This window comes from Neolamprologus multifasciatus, chromosome 2 (assembly GCF_963576455.1).
Source record: "Neolamprologus multifasciatus chromosome 2, fNeoMul1.2, whole genome shotgun sequence".
Taxonomy (NCBI): domain Eukaryota; kingdom Metazoa; phylum Chordata; class Actinopteri; order Cichliformes; family Cichlidae; genus Neolamprologus; species Neolamprologus multifasciatus.
Genome location: NC_140440.1, coordinates 3,845,065 through 3,863,140, shown reverse-complemented (window position 1 = coordinate 3,863,140; position 18,076 = coordinate 3,845,065). Strand labels below are relative to the sequence as shown.

The 18,076-nt window shown below is 39.0% G+C and overlaps 1 protein-coding gene and 1 long non-coding RNA gene across 3 annotated transcripts in view; one reads left to right on the top strand and one right to left on the bottom strand.

Moving 5' to 3' along the window:
• cplx2b (complexin 2b) overlaps nt 1-18,076 on the top strand; it is a 70,583-nt gene that overhangs the window by 1,400 nt on the left and 51,107 nt on the right. The gene's annotated exons all lie outside the window — the stretch shown is intronic.
• LOC146523852 (uncharacterized) lies at nt 892-17,740 on the bottom strand. The gene is made up of 2 exons (XR_014876029.1): nt 17,244-17,740; nt 892-9,686 (listed from the first exon to the last, which is right to left on the bottom strand). It is a non-coding gene; the product is annotated as an uncharacterized LOC146523852 (long non-coding RNA).

The window sequence follows — 18,076 nt, the reverse complement described above, 5'->3', positions numbered from 1 at the left end:
GATATTTTACTCTGAGTACATCTCGCTGATTCTTTGTCCACTGATGTTTTGATGTTTGGTAAGATGAATGGACACTAGATACTTGTACATGTTTTTATATTTAACAGTCTTTAAAACATCAGTGGGGAAAAAAGATAAATGATGTATTTTTAGTGAAATAACTGAATTTGAACTTTAAAGTTTAATGAATCAGGTGTTAATCATACATCGGTGTCTTAAAGAGTTTCTCACCACCAGACGTCCTGCTGTTTGAGCTCCATCCAGTGCATAGTCTAGTTCTTACCTAGCATTTTTCTGCTCTGCTTCAGTACTCAAAGTAGCCTTGTTCATCCATTCACACACATACAGAATCCACTCAGTGTTCAGTATCTTGCTGAACTTTGACATGCAGACTGGAGTATTCCAGTTCCTGTGCATCCACCTTTTCTCAAGCAGCCAAACACTTGACCACCTTTTGTAGTGTAGGATTTAGTAAAATTGTTATTTTACACTCTCACTGTAAGTGTCATTAAAGTGTGAGATTGCATGCATATCTGAATTCTTATGGTCAGCCCACCTGAGATAAAGGTGGCAGTCATGTGTCACCCAGCGCTCCCACAGACTGCTGTGACTCCAGGCACGAGTGTGGTTGTTCTGATTGTGGTTGTGTTGACTGCAATGCTGAGATGACACTTGGGTCTCTGCTACTGTATGTAACGCTGTTGAGTAATAGCACATATTATGATAAAAGCTTTGCCATTTGAAATCCCATGTGGTTTCATATCATATCAGACATATTCATATCAGCCCAGATTCAAACACAACCGTAGATGGAGCAGTAATCTCTGCTGCCACAGTGCCACCTTCACATCTGAGTAACTGACAGCAAATTTATTTACATGTTAAAATCACATCATCTCGCCTTTCTGCTGTATCTGCAAAGAGCTTCCCTAAACCCATATAGTTCCTGGACTGGACAAAAAAAAAAATCCCACAACCAGTTCCTTTGGAGAGAACATTTAATCTGAGTTAAATCCAGATGTATTGTTCAAAAACAATGTTTCCACCTTAATCCTTCAGGAGCTGCAATAATTAACTTATCAGACAAGAGTCAGGCTTATCCACCAACACGAACAGCCTTTTTTATACATCAAGGTAGACATACACCCTCCAGTATTTCTGGCACCTCATTCTGATGTTTTTATTCCTATTTTTTCATCCATTCACATAAACTGTATGATTGAATAGCAGTGGGGATTACTCTTGTTTTAAAAGTTTAGCTGCTGCTAACCAGAGCGCCCCAGCGCTTCCTGTCTCATACATATATTGCATGAGTGCATGCAATATATGTATGCACTCATGCAATATATGGGGGGTAGAAGTGCCCTTGTTTTCAGTATCTTGATAGTTTTTTGCTATCAGGAAAAAACTTGTGCCACTAGACAGATCCCGTGAAACAGAGAGACACTGGCATCGGAAAACTACTTTTTACAGGATTTACTTTTGAAATAATATCTTTACACGTGTCCTGTATCATTATGTATTTCATGTAACCCATGAGAGCCTGTAACTGTGCATGCGAGTCATTTGCTCAGTTGGAAAGCTGATTTCTGATAACCTGTAATTTTATTCATATATTGGATATAATGTGGATACTTAGGTTTGTTAAGATTTAACTTAACTTACTACGTATCTTAATTTACTTTAACTGATTCTTGAAAATTCAGTTTTCTTATTATATGTAAATACCAAAAATCTTACATGCTAAAGGACTTAAAAGTTACAGCCCCTCCAGTAAACGGTATGCTAGCAGTAACATTTATTTTTCCTACTTTAATCGTTTAGTTTTTACTTAAAAACACAACAAAGAGTAAAAATGTATTTCATTTTATTTTCTGGATTGATGAGATACCTGAACTACCTGATCTATCTGAACCAATGCAAAGGAGGCTGGAGGTCAAGTTATGGCCTTGGCTTGCACTGGTGCCTCTACAGCTCGCTCTCTTTTATTGATGATGATCACTCGGCAGTCCCGGAGTCAGAACGCAATCTTAAAAGCACACATCACAGACAGTCAAGGTGAGGAGAATGATCTGCTGTCTATCCTGCATTGATCCCGTAAGTGTGCGTAGAAAAGAATGCATTTCCATGATCAGCACTGCATTGGTTTTCTGTTCTCACAAAAGAAAATCAGCCAGTGTTCAACAGTTGAATAAAACCGAGCATCGCTGGCTTTGTGCTCCTGAGCTGTGAGACGTTTGAGTGACAGCTGCACAGAAAAAATTCGCCCGGCGTGTTGGCATTCTCGCTCTGTCTGTCACCCCACTGTTGCCACAAACAGACCTCTATCACTGTGCTGATAGGCCATTATCTCGCGTTAGTCACTCTGGATGTATGATCACTATAAAAGCTATTTGTGTGAATTTTGTTCAGTTTTTCGACAAATAAAATGTTACTGAAAATAATGTAAAGGACATCACACTTTATGTCACTTGTTTTACGTCTGCATTCCTCTGGAATCACACTTTCAGTGCTCTTTGGCAGTGATGTTACTATGCTGCCCTGTTAAGGATCTCATGTAGTTCAGATATTTAGATTTTAAAGGTTTAACAAGTCAGTTAAGATGAAATAAATATTGCACAAAAAAGAACGACTGAGCTCTGAAAATAGGAAGATGGCAGCTGCCTGCACCGGCAAAACACCGCCCTGCTGTGCTAACATTAGCATTATCAGGGATCCTTTCTTCCTGAAATACTATCTTTATGGTCACAGGGTGGGTGGGGATATGTCAGCTGAGGCACGGTGCAAACTGGACAGGCTGCCAGTCCACAACATGAGGCAGCCAGAGTCAGTCACAGCCCACTAAATATGATGTTTCATGTCATGGCAGAAATCTGTGCACAAATAAAAATATTGTATTTATATTTATTAGCATGTTTACCCAACATGTTGCATGATAGGCAATCTCTGTTATTGAGGTCTGTGTTGAGGCTGTGATTGCTAGAGTGAGGTAAATCACATTTACACAAGGTTAATCAGCTGAAGATCGTCTAAATTCTTCAAAATGACTTATTATTGTCTAGAATCCAGTATGACTAACAGAAGTTCTAACAACTAACAAAAATATTTGGCATATGCACTCTACATTTCACCAAAATTCAAAATAATTATGGTCGTGGTTAATCACTATTGGTAGAAACCTTTATCTATGACGCTCTGAGTATTTGTATAAAGAACAATTCAGTTTGTGTGTGAGAGAGTGTGTGTGTGTTCTTTTTGTTGTGCTGTCACTCTACAGGAGCTTCTCTGCAGGAGTGACTGCATGCTCGAGAGTCTTCATAAAAGATGCAATATTTGTAGCCAGCTGTGCACTGCAATACCTTCACTCAGAGTTCTTTATTTAGAGAGAATCTCACAGATTTCACGCCGTGAGATCTCTCACTTATCCTTCGCTCTCTAGTACAAATAAGTGACTACTCAAAAAGTTTAAGTGCTGAAAACATTGTGTCTGTGTTTGTGGCTCAATTTACCGCTGTATTCATTCATTGCCTTTTTGCCTTATGTGTGGATGGCAGCATACAAAAAATAACACCAGGCCACCAGCTGTGATGAAAACTGGAAGAGAATAGGTCAGAATCCGAGAGTAAGTCATATATGTAAATAAATTCAGTCAATCAATTAATGGTCACCACATCTGAGAGTATTATTATTGCACTGCCAAGAATCTAAATTAACATTTTCATCAGAATAGCTCATAGCATGATGCTGCCGCCGCCGTGCTTCACCGTATATTTCTCCTGATGAGTTTTTTTTTTCTTCATGTCTCGACAAACAGCTGTCTGATCTGACTGCACTGCTGAGAACTGCAGTTTCACCATAAATGGTGCTAAATGTGTTTTCTATAATGCTTTCACACAGCATATCTGCAGTGAAGTCCACAATCATCATCAGAGGGTGATGACAGTAGCATGTTATGGGTGTTCATAGGCCAGCGTTTGGTAGCGTTTGCTTTATAGTGTAAGTAAAGTCTTCACTGTCAGTAGATTTCCATGCACACAGCATGCAGTATTCCCACTTTGTTTTTGTAAGTTGTTTGGACCAGTAAACTCAAAAGCTGAAGGCTATAATCAGTGATTTTTAAACAGGAATGTCAGAATTATCAAAGTGATATTCAGGACAGTGAACTGTTTTTGTCTATCCTGCATCCCACGATTAAGCAGGTTTAATAAGTACTTTTATACCTTTTGAAACATTTATCCTTGGGTGGGGCAGAGGTGCAGTGGTTGGCAATGTGACCTCATAACAAGAATGTTCTGTGGTCCAGTCTCTCTGGGGCCTTTTTGCATGTGTTTGCACAGGTTTTCTCCGGGTGCCCTGGTTTTCTCTGACAGTCTAAAAGACTGAGGAGTGACCAGCAGAAAAGGATTAGCTTCTTTGTAGTGACCAGAGAACATGGAATATATGTGACATTCAGCAGCTTGTAGTGACAACAGAAACAGAAACTTTAGTGGATCAAAGTTAAACTTCTCTCAGCTCTGAGGTGAGGAGCTGTGAAGACTGGGGATTTGAAATTGGCCGTAGGTGTGAGAATGATAAAGCACTAAAAGTACTAATAAACATGTGCACAAACATGTCTCACTGAGACTAGGAAAGTGCTGTTTTTCATTTCCATTGCCTCAGATCTTCACATTTCTGATGAAATTCCAGTTTCCTTCACTGTGTGTCAGCAAAAGGACCCTTGGACAATGTTCCCTCTAATTTTTCATGTGTCTGAGCGAACACACAAACTCCCTGAGCGGTCCCTTGGACCACTGTGAGCGACATTAGACGTGTGCACTGTGGTCACGCCAGCATTGAATCCATCCAAGTTACATGGTTTATTAGAATAATCAAATTACAGCATTTACATTTATGTTTGACTACTTTTAATTAACTGCTTTAGCCCACTTACAATGAAAATTAAAAAAAAAAAATCTTGTTCATGACCTGTGTAGTATGTTAACACTATTGGAAGTAAAAATAACTTGAAGTCCAATTTTGAAAAAACAACTTTTTTTTTTTTTATAAAGCTCTGACTTATATTATGAGTCTGTAGTCTGGGAGAGAGTCCTGTAACTCTGTGTCTGCAAAATACAGTATATAATGACCAATGTTGGGCAATTATATAGTTACTTCTTCAAAAAAGTAACTGAGTTATGCAAACAACGTTTTTTGCAGCTGTTTACCTAAAAATGCAGCCAATGCGTTTTTCTAATAAACATTTCAAAATATTTACAGAACAATCATCTGTTCTGCATCAAATTTGATGCCACACAAATTATTTGTGCCACTCCAAAAAATAATTTCTGTCCACTATGAGATAAAAGAGAACAACAGCCTGATACCTGCAGGCCTGACAACAGGAGATGTGTCACTCCTGTAACACCTGTAACATTCAGCAGTCGCCTCATTGTTCTGACACACACAACAAAACTATTGACTACACTACACACTAACTACACAAGATCTGTGCTAAACGCCGCAAATCTCTCACATCTCAAAACACACCGTCGCTCCTAAAACTTCCCCCTTTCCTAAACAACTAAATGCCATGTTGCCATATCATTTTTTGATTGGTCGTCATGGTAAATTTTTCCACCAATAGGAAAGGGTGGGGTTTTTGGTTTTGGTTTTGCTCACAGGTGGAGAGTGCTTTCGAGCATTTTCCTTATAAAACGCCATTTTTACCGTTTCTTCCCGCAGTAAATATAAACAACAACAGTGTTCAGGAAGAAAACCAAATATTGCATATATTTTTATCATAACTCTGGTTTTCCGTGGCCTATCAACACAATTTAAAAACTGGTATAAAGTCCACACTTTTTCCATCAATTGTTCCGTCTGTCCTGCTCACATCTCCAATGGTTGTACACGTTGTCATTAACGTGGCTTCACTCCACATCAGCCTCGCCGCTTTGCTAGCCAAAACACTGTTGTCAACACATAAGGACGCTGTCATAGCCTGTCAATGACGTTGATTAGCTGCGTATATATGAATGTGAATCGCATCACTGGCTGGACTATGGGATAAGGTGGCATTGTTCTAATCCCATACGGGAGCAGCCAGTCACTTACTGACTAACACTGCAAAACAGAATTGTTAAAGTATTAATTTTAATTTCAATTCAGGTTAGATTTTTTTTGTGCGCAGAGACTGTGCCAGCAGTGCGCAATTGCGCACACGCGCAGCTTAGAGGGAACATTGCTCTTGGGTTATTTTGATTGTAAGCTAGAAAAATACGCCTTTTGAAGCAGCTAAGCTGTGATCATATCTGTGGACATGATTTACTGTGGTAATTAGGAAAATAATTAATGAAAACTAATGCTTTGTAGCAGGAGTAACTCTGCTGAGATGAGGCATGCAAAAGCTGTCCAAGTTTGTGAGAAAGGACACTCGTGCCAACACTAGCTATGCCAAAGCTTCAGATATGCTGAAAATTCAGCTCAGTGGTATGAAAGTAACTTTATTTAATTTAAAGTGAATTTCACACACTCAGCATACTCTGACATGGACACTTAATCCATCTGTTGTCAGGGGCTGATAGTGGCTGGATGGAGTGATTTAATCTTTCTGAAATGTTATGCAGATCAGGGCCGTGCAGAGAGGTTTAAAGGGGCGGGTGCTCAAAGTTAAAAAGGGGCACATTGAACCAGGCTGAATAACAACAACACACATTCATCAAGAATCTAATATGGGCAACAAGGCAAAGCAAACGTAGCCGATGTTTTACCTGATGGGTACAATGTTGCTGTTGAGGGGTTGCTGCTGATAGTGCTGCTGATAGTGCTGGAGGGCAGGGCTGTGTTGATCTGTAGACATTAAAAAGTCCATAGGAGAGATGGTAGCTGATTAAACAAGTGTCATGAGATAATAACAAAATGCAAAGATTGGTGACAGCACTTGGAACCATAAGGCAACAAAAAACTGTGAGAAATAATTTTGGCTCTGCCTGTGAATCACTCTTTGCTTCTCTTCTTCCTTCCATCCCATCATTTCATATATCACTCTCCACTTGCTGTCTATCTGAGAACAAGGCACAACTTTCTATTGCAATAAACTATAATCTAATTATCCACACCTAACAACTCTTGCACTTAATCTATAATAAAATGATGACAGAAAAATGTTATAGCACTGCCTTTAGTAGCCTCACACAGCTCCTACTGTTTCCTCCTCATGTCCTTACCAGGCATGTCTGGACATTGTTATATCATGAGTAATATTTTTTTTAAAAATCCATCTAAATAAAACACACACATGCACGCACACGCAGTGACATTTTAGACCTTCTTCAGAATACTGGATATACTATGGGCATCACGGTGCTGATCCAGAATCCTTACATTATTATTTATTACTAGAGCTACAATAATAAAGCAATGAGGAGGGGGAAGTAATAAATATGAAATAATGTATTTATGATGATTCCATTTGTTTCACTATCCACTCTGTGCAGGGGCAAAGCTTATTACATTTTTAAACTGTAGAGATACAATCATTTTACTGCTGTAAAATCCAAATTTTGTCTTATTTAAAATATAAATCTACTATAATCTGCTTCTTAATGTATGTTCTTTAAAATACAGCGTGTGTTTTTTAATATATTATAATTATAATAATGCATAATTATGTGGACATGCATATTAGATTGTTTTTTAGTGAAATATAATCCCTCCAGAAAGGCAGGAAAAGCCCAGAAACTTACTTTAAAACTAAATATGTTCTAAATACTTTAAAACTAAATATGTTCCCTAAAACGGTGACAGAGCTACAGACCCACGACAGCCTTACACAGGTAGCCAGCAGCTATGACCAGCACTACTTGTGCAGTTAATAAAAGGACAGGTAATGTTTGTCACGCTGTTGCACACACAGCACGCTCGTTTGTTTCAACATACCAACGTGTACGTAATAAGCTAATACTCCTGGGTGCTATACACTACAGTGTACGCTGTACACCTACTTACTGGTTTTGTCGCATGAGTCTGTGTCTCTGAGTTAATTTGTGTTTCTCCTGCAGCTCCGGACTGCAAAGAATGCGCGTGCTCTTTGTGAGCTCGTTCCCGGCTCGTAACCAGCGCGTTCTGCCATCAAGGGCGATCATTGGTTAAATGTGATCATGTGACTGATGCAAGCCAGATCCTTTTATTTAGCAAAACTGTGATTAATAGTTAAATATTATTGTTGAGGGGCACAGACAGGACTCCGCACGCACACACACATTAAAAAATATAAATACATTTTTTTTAAAAAGTTGCCTCAACAGAAGGGCACTTTGGGCACCCATCAGGAAAGGGGCGGGTGCTCAAGCCCCTCTAGCCCCCCCCCTCTGCACGTGCCTGATGCAGATAACTCATGCTTCATGCTGAGCTCTGATGAGGCTCAGTCTGCGCCTGGCTCGACTGAGCCTGAACTACTGCGAGAGGGTTGGATACTAGCTTAACACCACCCGGGGGACAGTTAGGAATGCTGTCACATGGAAATAATAAGCATAGATACGAGTGCCAGGGTAGACGTTCAGCTCACAATTGACCTTGTTGTTCTCCTGTGATGATTTTCAGGGTAGTCAACTTTTTGCCGTTTCATTTGCCTTCATTCATGACTCAGTGGTCTGAAACCAGGTGACCTTTTCAGAGGCAGCACTGTGGCATTAATGGAACATAAGTTTGGAGCTTGTTTCTGCTTTCTGTCCCGATCCAGTCTGTCTTCACATTTTTGCAGTTTTTTTTAATTATGTACGATTTTGTTAGCTTGTTTGGCATAAGGTTTCATTTAGCCTCAAAATGTTCTTTTCTTCTATATATCATGCTGGCTGGACATGATGGAGCATTATAGAAACTTAAAAAAATAAAAACAAGTCCTTGAAATCAAAATTTTAGAACAACTAGCCCTATTCAACTAACGTACCTTTATCAGCAGGACTATTTTTGTTTAGTCAATATAAATTTGGATTGTTTTGATTTGATGAGATGAAGAAAGGATAGGTGTGCAAACCTAAAACACTTTATTTGACATTTTTCCCCTTTTTCATAGTTTTATTGATGTTTTTGGGGGTCACTACCCAAAACATTTGGCAGTTCAAATTGTTTTGCTTGAACAGTATAAAGTTTCGAACAGGCACATACTACTACTACTGTCAGCTGCTTCTTTGTCACAAGGGGGCACCACAGCAGGCAGCTCCACACGTTTGATTTGGCAATTTTAGTTTCAGTGACACATCTTCCTTTTCTTTTTCTAGTTCTGATGTTTTTAACAAATGTACAGCCCATTGTGGATGTTTCTTATTTATAGTCACACTGTAAATGTGTTTCTTGCTCTTGATGGCCTTAGCCAGTATCTGAGTGCTAAATGTAGTTTCACATCGAGTGAATTCATGTGCAGAAATTACAATAAAACCCCTGAATCCTTACAAATGTAGAGCACGCAAACACCTGAGACCTTACAAACAGCAGGCACAGTCAGACACTAGAGGCTCGCTCCTGCATTGTGGAGACAACGGCCTCAAAACTCTTGGTTATTCTTTGCTGAGTGACTCAACACCTTATTCAGACTAGAGGCCCCACACACATACACACACAAGCCCGTTCAGCTATCTTAGTGAGGACCTTCATTAACATAATGGTTTCCCTAGCCCCTTACCCTAACCATAAAAAATGAATGCCTAACCCTAGGGCTGGGCGATATGACCCAAAATTCATATCTCGATATTTTTTAGCTGGATGACGATATACGATATCTTGATTTTTTTTTTTTAAAGCCATAAGGTAAGAACAAAAAGAGAGTTCTTAGTCAAAGCTGTGTCCCAGATGTCACACGGGCACTTTTATTAACATACAGTGTAGATGTACATGAAGAAATTACTCAAAAAAATAATATAATCATTTATTAAATAATAATTCTCCATAAATAAAAGAAAACAATGTTGCTTTTGTGCATAACAAAAAGCTCACAACTGTGCAGTCAAAATGTAAACTAACAGACGCTGAGCATAATAACAAAGACAGATTTCACAGCTGCTATATTCCCAAGTTCTACTGCGTGACTGACAGCCTTGAGTTTGAAATCTGCTTCGTAACCACGTCTCTTACAGGTGCCATTTATGGTCCTTATACACACACAATACAGTAATATTACGTTGATGCACTGTACGTATTACTCCGCGAGGCGATTACTCCGCGTATTACTCCGCGACTACGGTAGCCGTAGTCTGTAGTGATGGGACTTCCGGCTCCTTTTAGAGAACCGGCTCTTTCAGTTCGGCTCACTAAAAAGAGCCGGCTCTTTCAGTTCGGCTCACTAAAAAGAGCCGGCTCTTTCGGCTCCGAACCGGCTCTTCAGGTTGTTTTGTTGCTTTAATTAATTTATTATTAACAATAATATAAAATTATGCACAAAAGGAATTACTAATGTAAACATTTTTTTTTAATTTATATATGTTTATATATAAATAAATGCGTTGGCCCCTAGAGACAAAACACGTACACACTCCAAAAACCACATCCAAACTCCAAAACACATTTCTAGCATGAACTGAACTTCCAAAACAGAGCTACCTAGATCACTTAAATTACACAATTGAAAGCATGAAAGCATATGTGTATTGTTTGTGTATTTATACACAAGCATTCATATACAGTCAAATAATTTAAAAAAATAAATGTTCATTTACCTGTTATTACCACACACCAAATCCGGTCGTTGGTACTTGCTGGCTTGTGTAGCCACTAGGTAACAAAAGCTCAACAATGCCCCTAGCATCCTGGAGCACTTCTGTTGTCTTTTGTACGTGTTTTGAGTTTTTATGTGCTTCTGTGTTTTTACGTGTTTTGGAGTTTGTACGTGTTTTTACGTGTTTTGGAGTTTGTACGTGCTTCAGAGTTTGTACGTGATTTGAAGTTTGTATGTGCTTTGTCTGTAGGGGCCACCGTAAATATACTTTTATGTATTCACTCCACATAAAATGTAATAAATAAATCATATAATACAAAAATCAACTGTTCACATTTCAACTTTTAACTATTTAAATTTTCAGCTTTTTCCTTTTACAAATTTAAAGTGAAACAACACAGAACACTGCAAACCACAACACAATTAAATATAAATTATAATATGAAAACAAAAAGAACATGCATATTCTCTGTCATATGGACCTGCATGAATAAACTTTCTGAATCCTGAATCATCTGCAACTGAAAATAGTTGTGGATGATTACTATACCTTTCTAATGTGATGTTGTTGTCCCTGGCTCTTTCTCTGTCTCTCCCTCCGGCTCTGTTCCTGTGCTACTGAGTGTAACTACTGCCCCTCCCCCCTCTTCCCAGCGTAAAGCACAAGGCTCGCATGCTGAGTGAAGCCGAAAAAAAGTGCGAGAGAGAGGGTGAGAGAAAGAAAAAAAAAAAAAACCCACGGCTCGCGCTAAGGAGCCGGCTCGCGTCGTTCACGTCAAAGACCCGGCTCTAAGTATGAGGTGCCGTAAGGGACATTATTACTGAAACGCTCTCACACACACTACTGAAACGCTCTCACACACACTACTGAAACGCTCTCACACACACTACTGAAACACTCTCACACACACAACTGAAACACTCTCACATACACTACTGAAACGCTCTCACATACACTACTGAAATTTTAGCTCTCACACACTACTGAAACGCTCTCACACACACTACTGAAACACTCTCACACACACAACTGAAACACTCTCACATACACTACTGAAATTTTAGCTCTCACACACACTACTGAAACGCTCTCACACACACTACTGAAACGCTCTCACACACACTACTGAAACGCTCTCACACACACTACTGAAACGCTCTCACACACACTACTGAAATTTTAGCTCTCACACACACTACTGAAACACTCTCACACACACAACTGAAACACTCTCACACACACAACTGAAACACTCTCACACACACTACTGAAATTTTAGCTCTTCCACACACTACTGAAATTTTAGCTCTCACACACACTACTGAAACACTCTCACGCACACTACTGAAACGCTCTCACACACAACTGAAACGCTCTCACACACACTACTGAAAAACCAAGGCATTTCAGTTGAACAGGAAGGCATTTCAGTTGAACAGGAAGGCGTTTCAGTTGAACAGGAAGGCATTTCAGTTAAACAGGAAGGCGTTTCAGTTGAACAGGAAGGCGTTTCAGTTGAACAGGAAGGCATTTCAGTTAAACAGGAAGGCGTTTCAGTTGAACAGGAAGGCATTTCAGTTAAACAGGAAGGCGTTTCAGTTGAACAGGAAGGCATTTCAGTTAAACAGGAAGGCATTTCAGTTAAACAGGAAGGCATTTCAGTTGAACAGGAAGGCATTTCAGTTGAACAGGAAGTTAATTCTTGACAAAGAAACTGAAGGAAAAAGTGGTAGATTTCAAACAAACCACTACACAGATGTCTACTCAGCAACCTGCTAGTTAGGGGTGGGTTTTTATAATCGATTTATCAATTAAAATCGATTCTGGCTTGGATAACGTGAAATCGATTCATTAAAATCCTGAATCGATTTTTTAATATAAATTAATTTTGCCCGAAATGCCAGAATCTCAGGTGAAACCGCACAAAATTTCAACAACCACCAAACAGCTAAAACAGTAAATGAGAGCAGGAACACGGATTCTGCATAAAGACGTAAACACACAGCGTGGACCGGATCAGAATCAATGGGATGTCGCCTTTCTCACCCGACGGCACGGACACGGTCGGGGCTGAAAGCCAACAGCTGGCTGATTCTGATCTGTCGGCGGTCCACGCTTTGTTTTCACGCCGTTTTTGCGCAGATTCTAAAGCTGTTAGTTTGATCTCTCTCCAAACAATATTGACTGAACCAGCAGCAAAAGAAGATCCAAACTGCGCTTCACATAAACATCGTCATGAATTCCCTCTGACGTTTACTGTTTTGCTTCCACCACGATAAAATCACACATCATGCACAGCTCTCTCTCTCTCTTTCTCTCTCTCTCTGTACTTCAAGAACTGTTTCCCTTCTAAAAATCTGCTTTCTGCATTATTCGCTTGCTTGTTATGCACAAGTCTACTGTTGTTTACAGCGCTGTCGGCCGCTGTTTTTTTTTCGTTTTACATACTTCCGAAAAGAAAATCTTATTTCTGCTGTTCAATACTGAACAAATTTAAACATTTAAAAATTATGCAAAATGCAAAACGCTTAGCCGTGTCTCTAATAAAACCGCTGGAACGTCAGAGGTAACGTTCATATGTTGATTAATGGTTTTCTTTCGTTTTTGATGTACTGCAGAATATTTTTTATAAAATCCCAGGCCAGGAAAAATCACCTTCATGTTTTTCTGTGTTTTATCTTCAGCTACTTTTACACAAAGGCATCTGCTGTGACGCTTACACCTTTGATAAAGTCTTGCGTGTGTCAGCTTCCTTTTTTTAGATACAAAAATATGTAAATGTACTGATCTGAATTATAATATTGCTGACTGTCAAAATTTCCCAGAATCAAATTGAATTGAATTGAATTGAATCGAATCGAATTGAATCGAATCATGGAACGATAAGTTAGACAGCTTAGTCTTAGTGAGACAGCTGCATTACTAAAAAAATATATTAGCCTCAGCGTAAGTCAAAATTTAGAATAGCAGGAGATGGGCATTATCCTGGTTTTTTTTTTTTTTTGGCATATGTGCTTTTTGTCTCTTTTAGCAAAGAAAAAAATATCGTAAAATCATCAATAAAACCAGGGAGAGAAGGCTTAGCGTTCCTCCATTTAACACATATATGATATGATATTTACTCAAACGTATGATGATGTTAATAATGTCTAAGACAGATGATCCATATAAAAAAAATTATGATGTAATTCAAATAGTGGCACATCATTAATATTTAGGAAAATCCAATTTTTTAAGTTGCACCAAATACATTGTGTGATAGGGCATATAAAAAAAAAAAGATGTTCTAGGGTTTCATTTTCATCAGTACAAAAAGAACACTGATCCACCTCAAAGCCAAATCTCTTTTTTTTTAGAAATTCTGCCACAGGATTAATTTTTTTTAAAGTGTGTTTCTTTAACTTTAGGTAGAATAGGCTATTTCATAAATTTTTAGTATGCTTTATCCAGTGTATATGAAATAACTAAATTAGAACCATGCAATGTAACCATTCTGTTGTAACTATGAAATATTTTTGTCTTTGAAGAAACTACTAACAAATTTCTTATTGCATTTTTATCAAACAGCTGACATTGCCCTAGCAATAAATTTGGGAGCACTGATGAGAAATTATTGTATATCATAAAAATTTTAATCAAATGAAGCAGAGGCAGTGGGACCAGTTCACAAAATTTGTTATATTCTCTTTGAGAACAGTTTAGACAATATTTTTCTGAAAAGTCTGGGTAACTTAGAATTACACCGTTATCATCCAACAAATCTGTTATGAATATAATCTTTTTGTTCAAACCAGTCACTCTTGAAAATTGATTTTTGATTAAGTGGTATTACCCTATTATTCCATAAGGTTGAATTATGGGGAGAAGTTGTGGGTAAATCTCATTTTCCCAAAAATGCACAGTCTGTTTTGGAAAGTTTGATATCTTTATGGGGATTTTATTTACCGCAAAATCTCATTTCAAAATAAAGTCTAATCCTGTATACTATTTTATTAAATAAGGATCATAGGATGTGGACCTAAGTAGAGTCTGGCTGTGACAGACAAGATTTTAACCATTTAATTCTAAGGGTGCCATCCATAATTTCTAATTCTGGAGTTTTGATACCACCTTTATTGTATTCCTTCACAAGCTGAAATCTTTCTATGTAATGGGTTTTATTCCTCCACAAAAATTCGAAAATAACTGTGTTAGCCTTATTAATGCTTTTAGAGGAGATATATAGAGAGTGACAAGGATAAATCAATTTGGAGATGCCTTCAGCTTTAGATAGGATGTTTCTGCCAAAAAAAGCGAGGTCTCTGCTTAACCAGTGGCTAAGTGATTTCTTCATCTCGATGATACAGTTAGAAATATTGGTGTCTTTTCTGCTAATTGGTTTTTTTTAGATATTATCAGCCCTATATATTTAACTTTAGATTCAACTCTAACCAAAGCTATTGAGGAGTCAGAGCTTGTATGAATCGGGAGAAGTTCACATTTTTTGATACTGAGAGATAAACGAGAAGCTTTAGTTTTCTCTACCATGTATTTATCTTTCAAAAAGATAGATGTATCATCTGTGAATTGACTTATTTTGAAGTCTTTATTAAAAATTGATATTCCTTGTATGTCGTTAGAATTTTTGATTAATAGTGTTAACAACTGAGTTGCCAATATAAAAAGCTTAGGGGAAACAGGACATAATTGCCGAATTCCCTGTTGCACCTTGAATCCATTCCTTGATTCAAGGAAGCTAAAATATTGTTAAGTAATGCGGCTGCTTCACTTAGGCTACAAGCACAGCCGTCCCCAACCCCCAGGTCCTGGACCAGTGAGTCGTTTGGTACCGGGTCGCAAGAGTTGAGGCTTGAGTTTAAAATTTATGGTTTTCATGGTATTTATCTTTTTTTTTTATTTTTATATTGTTTACGTGGCACAAAATAGGTTGGGAACTGCTGTACTAGCAGGTTGCTGAGTAGACATCCTTGTAGTGTTTTGAAATATTCCACTTTTTCCATCAGTTTCCTTGTCAGGAAACAACTTCCTGTTCAGCGGAAATGCGTTTCAGTTGTGTGTGTGAGAGCGTTTCAGTAGTGTGTGAGAGCATTTCAGTTGTGTGTGTGAGAGCGTTTCAGTAGTGTGTGTGAAGAGCTAAAATTTCAGTAGTGTGTGTGAGAGCGTTTCAGTAGTGTGTGTGAGAGCGTTTCAGTAGTGTGTGTGAGAGCGTTTCAGTAGTGTATGTGAGAGTGTTTCAGTAGTGTGTGTGAGAGCGTTTCAGTTGTGTGTGTGAGAGCGTTTCAGTAGTGTGTGTGAGAGCTAAAATTTCAGTTGTGTGTGTGAGAGCGTTTCAGTAGTGTGTGTGAGAGCTAAAATTTCAGTAGTGTGTGTGAGAGCATTTCAGTAGTGTGTGTGAGAGCGTTTCAGTAGTGTGTGTGAGAGCGTTTCAGTAGTGTGTGTGAGAGTGTTTCAGTTGTGTGTGTGAGAGCGTTTCAGTAGTGTGTGTGAGAGCTAAAATTTCAGTTGTGTGTGTGAGAGCGTTTCAGTAGTGTGTGTGAGAGCTAAAATTTCAGTAGTGTGTGTGAGAGCGTTTCAGTAGTGTGTGTGAGAGCATTTCAGTTGTGTGTGTGAGAGCGTTTCAGTAGTGTGTGTGAGAGCGTTTCAGTAGTGTGTGTGAGAGCTAAAATTTCAGTAGTGTGTGTGTGAGAGCGTTTCAGTAGTGTGTGTGAGAGCGTTTCAGTAGTGTGTGTGAGAGCTAAAATTTCAGTAGTGTGTGTGAGAGCGTTTCAGTAGTGTGTGTGAGAGCGTTTCAGTAGTGTGTGTGAGAACGTTTCAGTAGTGTGTGTGAGAGCGTTTCAGTAGTGTGTGTGAGAGCGTTTCAGTAATAATGTCCCTTACGGCACCTCATATCTAAGAGCCATTTCGTTCGCGACCGACCCATCACTAGTAGTCTGGAACCATCAAGCGGTGCAGCTGCAAAGTCGAACTAAAACATTTTTTGACAGATTGCTGAGCACCGTGTACCACATAAAATCGGTTCGCGGTTAGTAAGCACAACCAGAATTCACATATAAGGCACGCTGTTGAATTTTGAGAAAATGAAAAGATTTTAGGCCATGCAGCCCCTGTGTAAAATCCCCACAGGGGCTGCATATCGTTAGCGCGGTTAGCTCGTTAGCGCAATTAGCTCGCTAACACGTTGACACCGTCCAGCCCCACGCACGGGGCGATCCGCGGTAACTCGTTAGCGGAGATTTGCCGTGTCCATCTTGTCATTGCCTGCAGGTGAAGCGATGGGGGAGGGGGAGTTGTGTTCAGTGAAGGAAAGGCGAGGCCGAGTAATGTTGTGTAGAGACAAAAGTGGACGAAAGAGAGGCAAACTTGCGGCTCCACAAGTATAATTATAACGTAACATTATATCGATTATATCATTAACATTATAAATTGGACTTAAATACTATATCGATATAAACGATATTGTCACATCTTTATATCTCGTATGAAAATATATCGATAATTTAAAAAAACTCGATATATTGCCTATATTGCCAGTCCTACCTAACCCTTACCCTAAACCTAACCATAACCTAATTGTAACTCTGACACTAAAACCACATTTTGAGCCTCAAACAGGCCTTCAAACTTGTGAGGACCGGTGAGTATGTCCTCACAAGTGACTGTTGGTTCTCACAAGTATAGTAGAATGCCGATTTCGGTCCTCACAAAGATAGCTAGACAGGAACACACACACACACACTGTTACACTTCTGGTTGTTGTGGATGAAGCTCCAGTGTAATGAAAGGTTTGCCCATCGAAGACTTTCAGCATATTTAGTAGAAGACCGTCAGCGTGTGGTAAAGTTGGTTATTTCTTTCCATCATATTGATAGAGGTTAATTTCTGCTTCATCTGAGCACTGCTATCTCCACTATGCTATTGTGCCTCACTGCAGTTTGTGTCAGGGTCTGGCTGTGTGGCAAGCAGAGGCTGGACCCAAATGCAGGACTCCAAAGACGAAACATGAACTTAATCAGCTTTATTGCTGAGAACTACAAACTCAAAGCACAAAACAATAAACTCCTGGTGTAGTAACTTGGCTGCAAAACATGAAGCACACAGCAGAAGGACATGAAGACTGCTGACATGACAAGGAACAGTGATAAACTAGAGACTTAAATACACGGGATAACAAGAGAATGGGACACAAGTGGAAACAGCAGAAACAAATCTGACTGATGGAACAGGGGAAGCAAAACTGAATATAACACACCTGAGACAAGGTAGCTTCAAAATAAATCTTATCAATAGGAGAGACAGAGGAGGAGAGAGAGAGACGTTAAGGAGTGTACTAAAGACAGAACACAGAGACGAAGACTATAATGGACAGGACATGACAACAAGACTGGCAA